Here is a 6,000-nt window from a genome sequence, read left to right on the forward strand (position 1 = left end):
TTTTTATTACTTGATAATGAGAAATTGAACTTCATATCTTGCAGATAGTATGTTTTTTTTGTTATTTCTTTTTATTTATTATTTTATTTTCTAGTTTTAACTTTGCTTTTCATAGGATATATACTGTGATCTATTTTCTATTTTGTAGTACTTGAGACTGGACAATACCAACAGTGATCAAATATCTATTTTTCAATTCTTAGGAATTTATGTACTAGACATGGCTTTAAGCACGCACTTTTTCTAAGTACTTACTCTGAAGTTGTCGAAGTTGCAGAGAGAGAAATATCACAGATGATGAAATTTTGGGGACATAGAATTGTGTTAAAGAATTCAATCTCCAACACTTTGTGTATGTTTCGGATGGACAGATCATATCTCAGATATAATTAAGCCAATATTCAGATGGCAATATTAAATCCCCAACTTCTTCATCCAAGACTTAATCAGATATGGATTGTCCCGCGACTCTCAGTCTCCGCCGACAAAATAATCTGTGGCCGCGACTAACATTTCTTCCTTTTCTAGCCTTTGCTTTTTTTGCCAAATCAATCTCTGCTATTGTCCAATTTTGCAAGAAACCAACTACGCAACCTATTTTATACTATCATTTGGGTATTATAAGAAAGCTGAATTCCAAGGTAGGTAATTTATATCCTCATATTCTGCCGTTGTATGGTTTATGAAAGAAGAAAATGAAGTAATTTTTCATGGGTAGAAATTTGGATAAATGTTCTGGTTTGCTGATCGCTTATTATTTTTAGAAATTAGGGTTTTAGTTGGTTGGAAAGTGGCATGATTTTGTCTTAGGAAGTTCTAATGAAAAATACTCCATCCGTCCCACAATAATGGTCACTTTTATTGTGGGCACGGGTTTTAAGAAATGTAAAGAAAAGTTGGTTGGAAAAGTTAGTGGAATGTGAGACCCACTTTTTTATATTGGTTTTATAATACAATGTGAGTGAAATGAGCTAGTGGAATGTGAGACCTGCTTACCATTTATGGTAAAAATGAAGTGTGACAATTATTATGAGAGAGACCGAAATGGATAAGTGTGACAGTTATTGTGGGACAGATAGAGTAATTAAATTTGAAAATTTTATGGTAATAAACTAGCATATATAGTAATTAGAAATAATTTTCGAAGAGGTGTTTTTGAGGGCATATTAGTAAATATACAGTAATTTGTTATTAATTAATATTTCAAATCAAAATGGTGCATATTATATCAAAATTGTCATATCAACCGAACACGTTTGTGTCAACCAATATTGAATCCCATCCTATCTTACAACTATTTAATATATGCAACCGAACACCACTTATATATACATCTAATACAAATTTACTGTTTATGTAATACACATAAAGTTTATGTTTTTACACATGCACTATGACCAGACATATAAAGAAAACTTATTGAGCTTGGCTAGAGATTTAAGTAAATTTATATTAGCCTCGTCCTAAGACTCATGTTTAATCAAATCCGCCCGCATTTTGAGTCGTTAAGGAATTATTCATCAGTCACGCTATCGTGATTACTATTGAATCACCATTCCAAATCTGAATTACATATTCTAGGGCTTCTTTTTAATTAAATTCATTTCCCGTGTTGAATTAATATTTAGGATAAAAAAAATATTCTCTGTGAAGCACGTTACTTGAGTCATTTCTTTTCCACAATCATTTTGAAAAAGTGATAATAAATAATTAAAATTTGGAAAAAGTAAAGTAATAGAGATAATAATATAGAGAAGAGTCTTCTTTATATTATTCTCTCTTACATTACTCTCTCATTTTCCCAAAACGAGTGAAAAAAGGGTAACTTAAGTAACATGGGACGAAGGAAGTAGTAGAATTCATATTTTTTTTGCACGAATGAATTTTGTTATAAGCATGTAATCTATGTATTAAGTGCAAACTAAATTAATCTACTTAATCACCAAATTATATTCTAAGTAGTGAATTTTTTTAATATTTGCAATACTACCTCCCTCAGTACCTTAAGAATAGAAACTATTTTTTATTTTGGTTTGTCCCTTAATGATAGAAATTTTCTAAACTTTGTATTTTAAAAAGTGCATCCCACAACCCACAACCACTACTTCCAAGCTTTTTTTCTTTCTTTCTCTTACTTTACTCATCTCTCTCTCTCTCACTTTACTAATTATTCTTTTTTATTTTACCAATTATGCATTAAAATCCGTATTATTTTAAAAGTTTCTATTTTTTAAGGATGGAGCTAATACTTCTGTTTCAAACCCCATCAAATATGGGTTTCAACAAGGGAATTCCGTCCATACACTTTTCTTGGGAGAAACGAGGTGACCTTATAACATATCTAATCATTTATGTTAATTATATGACTATTACAAGAAATGATGTTTAAGAAACTGAAAATTTAAGAGGGAATCTATTTTCCAAATTTGAGATGAAAGACTTAGGAGTGCTAAAGTACTTCTTTAGCATTGAAGTTTTGAGGTCAGACAAAGGAATCTTCTTGCGACAAAAGAATTATATTTAGGATCTTGTGGCAGAAACTAGATTGTTGGACTGTGATTTAAATTAAATTGTAGTCTTTTATTGCATTATTTTAACACCCTTTTTAAGGTGAAGAATGAACTTATTTTGATTTATTGTAGGACAAGAGCTCTAAGAGAAAGTGGACAACAAAAGAAGGCCTGGATCTAAACAGTGATAGGCCTATCAAGATTGTTTTCAAACGCTTATACAAGACTACCATTGAGTTCATAATTAAAAGAGCTTCGCGTGGGCACCTTGTATGCCTCAATCAGAGTCCGATAGAGAAAGATATGATTATTTTTATGAAGACTGGCATTCAGGAGAAAACGTGTCTAGGCCTAATTTTCAAATCCTGGTTATTTAAATTGCTAGAGCGCGGCTCTTAACAGGACTTTTGGCGATTGCAACTCATTTTGGAGTGGAAATAGAGCTTGGAAGCCACATTTTGGAGTGGAAATAGAGCTTGGAAGCCACATTTAAGGAGAGCAATATTGAAGCGTCATCCACCCGAGCCTTGTCTCCTATGGTATACATAGCTAAGTAGTATTTTATGTTCATATGACCACCATGAGTGGCTAAAGCATGAGATTACTCATAGTTTGTTGTAGGCTTGCTTGAACATAACTCCATTAATTGATTATTTATGAATCTTTTATTTTTGTGATTACTCCTAGTTTGTTGTAGGTTTGCTTGAACATGAATCCCATTAATTGATTATTTTGAATCTTTTGCTTTTTAGTTCTTATTTATTGTGTTTATCTTTATCTGTGTTAAGTTCTGCAGAAACTTAATATGTAAATGACCTTAATTCTAATGTCTCTTTAAATTGGAATAAGGAGTAAACAAAGATAAGGAACTCTTGGGCTAGAACTAATAAGGGGATAGTCTAGGGATGGATCTTGGGGATGGATCTTATGTGTTAAACTGTAATGGAAGCTAATCTAAAGCCTACTATACGTCTTGTAGGGATGAGAGGTTAGTGAGTAGAGTCTAGGAGACGTAATTTGCTTATCCTAGGTGTAAAATTCCTCGATTAGTGATCAGTTGCGAGCGAGAATAAAATCAACATGATCTTTAAAAGCATTGGAAAGTAATTATGAAATAGGAGTCATGTGAAAAAACAACCCGAGCTGTGTGCTTTTTGTTCAAACCTTTTAAACAATCCTAAAAATCACAACAAACTACAAATTAGCTGACACACCTATGGCAGTAAATCATGGGTTATGAATTTACGTAGGAGCATAACTAACATACTAATTGGTGATATTAATTATTGGTTGAAAAATCTATCTATATGTCTCATACCAGACACGATATAACATACGTAGTGAGAGTAGTCAGTCGATTCATGCACCAACCACATGTTAATCATTTAGAAGTTGCGTTGAGGATCGTAAGATGTTTGAAGGATGATGAAATTGAGATTGAGATTGAGATTGTTAGAGCTTACTATGATTTTCTTTTTGTTTAGCGAAGTTTGTAGAAATATCACACTCTCTCTCCTTAAAATTAAGGCCTTATAAGAAAGGAGGAAGGTTATTCAAGTCGACATGAGATAAAAAAATGAGGATTTTCAACTCGCCCTCACACATGTGGGTGTGAATGCACATCGGAATTTCACACGCTCGGACAAAGAGATCCACATTGACTTGGTCTTGCTCTGATACCATGTAGAATTAGATCACTCACCCCATTAAAAGATCCCTTATAAAGGGGATGATTATCCAAGTATATACAGATGAGACATGATTATTATCAAATCGAGATAGGAAAAAGAATTAGGGTGTTCAATAGAGTTCTCTCGCCTCGTGCTTATGGCTTTGCCTTTTTGTGCACCTGGCTAACAATACGATTTCCCATAGCTCTGCCTCTTTGTCCACGTTTGATCCGATCTCTTCACCTCCACCTCCTCGTCAACCATTTTGTTTGTTATATGCTATAAATGTGGAATAAAAACAAATAAAAATGTAAATAAAATAGATAGAGATAAATTGATGAGTTGAAGCTTACTATATATACTCCATTCTTCCCATAGAAATAAGCTGAATTTCCTTTTTTTCGTCTATCCATAGAAATAGTCGATATCTATTTATGGAAATCTTTTTTTTCTTCTTTTTACTTTATCATCTATAGGGTCCACCATTCGCTACATTATTCCAACTATTTTTTTTCATCTCTCTTACTTTACCAATTACACGTTAAAACTCATATCATCTCAATTAATCTATTTTTAAAGCGGAAGGATTATTATTCAGCTAGCAACTACAAAGACAAAAGACATGAATACAAAATAGTTGGACTGTAAAGTAGATCGGGCAGCACGTGACAATTATTCATGCTCTCATCCAAACTTCACATATTACACGTAGCACTTATTTCTAGCTAAGCTTTTGGGAATGAGCTGGAATTCTTGTTTTTTGACAATCTCATCTGAATCGAATTGTTTTCAACTTCATCGATAAATGTCACGTTACAATATGCATTTTTGTACGTTAAAAAAATGATTTGGTGAAGTAATTAAATATTGGGAAATCACAACTTCCACGTTTCATTTTTGTGGAAGAACTCGCCTGACTTTGGTACAGTAAATGTAACGCGCCTAATCATTTTCCTACTTTTACCATTTCTTCGTTTGGTTTTGAAATAATTGTGGGGCAAGAAAGTGTAGATAGGGACTAATCTCATTATATTATTTTGTTGGGTTCCTTCTCTTTTGCCAACTCTAATATTATAATCCCTTCATCCACCATTTAAAAAACTCTTTTAATACAATACTAGTTTAAGAAATCGTTTAGTTTTGCGAAAAAAAGTAAAGAAGAAAATAGATAGAATGTGAAACTCATTTTGAGTACTAGTTCATTATTATCATGATCTAAAAAGTTAGTACAATGTGAGGTCCGTATATTAAAAATGAAAAACGTAAACTATATAATATTAAAGTAACTTTATTTTTATAATAATAACAATAGTTAAAATAGGATAAGTAGTTTGAGATTGGCAAACATCCAGTATGGAGCAAGTGCTTGGAATGAAAGGAGTAACTTTTATACTCCCCCGTTTCCTAAAAATAAAAACTATTTCCTTTTTTGTCATTTCCTAAAAATTGAAACACTCCATTTTAGGAAAAAAATTTCTCTCTATAAGCTGAGATCCATTTTCCACTAATACACTTTTTTTTCTATTTCTCTCTTACTTTACCACGTTTGCATTAAAATACATGCAGTTCCAAAAGTTCATATTTTTAGGAAATGGAGAGAATAATAATATACTGGTGGTAGGGCATCATAAATTCTGGGACAAATGGATATGAAACGCAACTTCAGTATTAGTTTAACTTCACATATCTACATACTCCCTCCGTCCGCCATTAGGATTCCCGGTCACTCTTACGCACTTGTTTTATAAAAATGATAATAAATAGTTAAAGTGGAGAAATGGTAAAGTAAGAATTCTCCCTCTTACTTTACCATTTCTCCA

This window comes from Salvia splendens, chromosome 7, assembly GCF_004379255.2.
Source record: "Salvia splendens isolate huo1 chromosome 7, SspV2, whole genome shotgun sequence".
Taxonomy (NCBI): domain Eukaryota; kingdom Viridiplantae; phylum Streptophyta; class Magnoliopsida; order Lamiales; family Lamiaceae; genus Salvia; species Salvia splendens.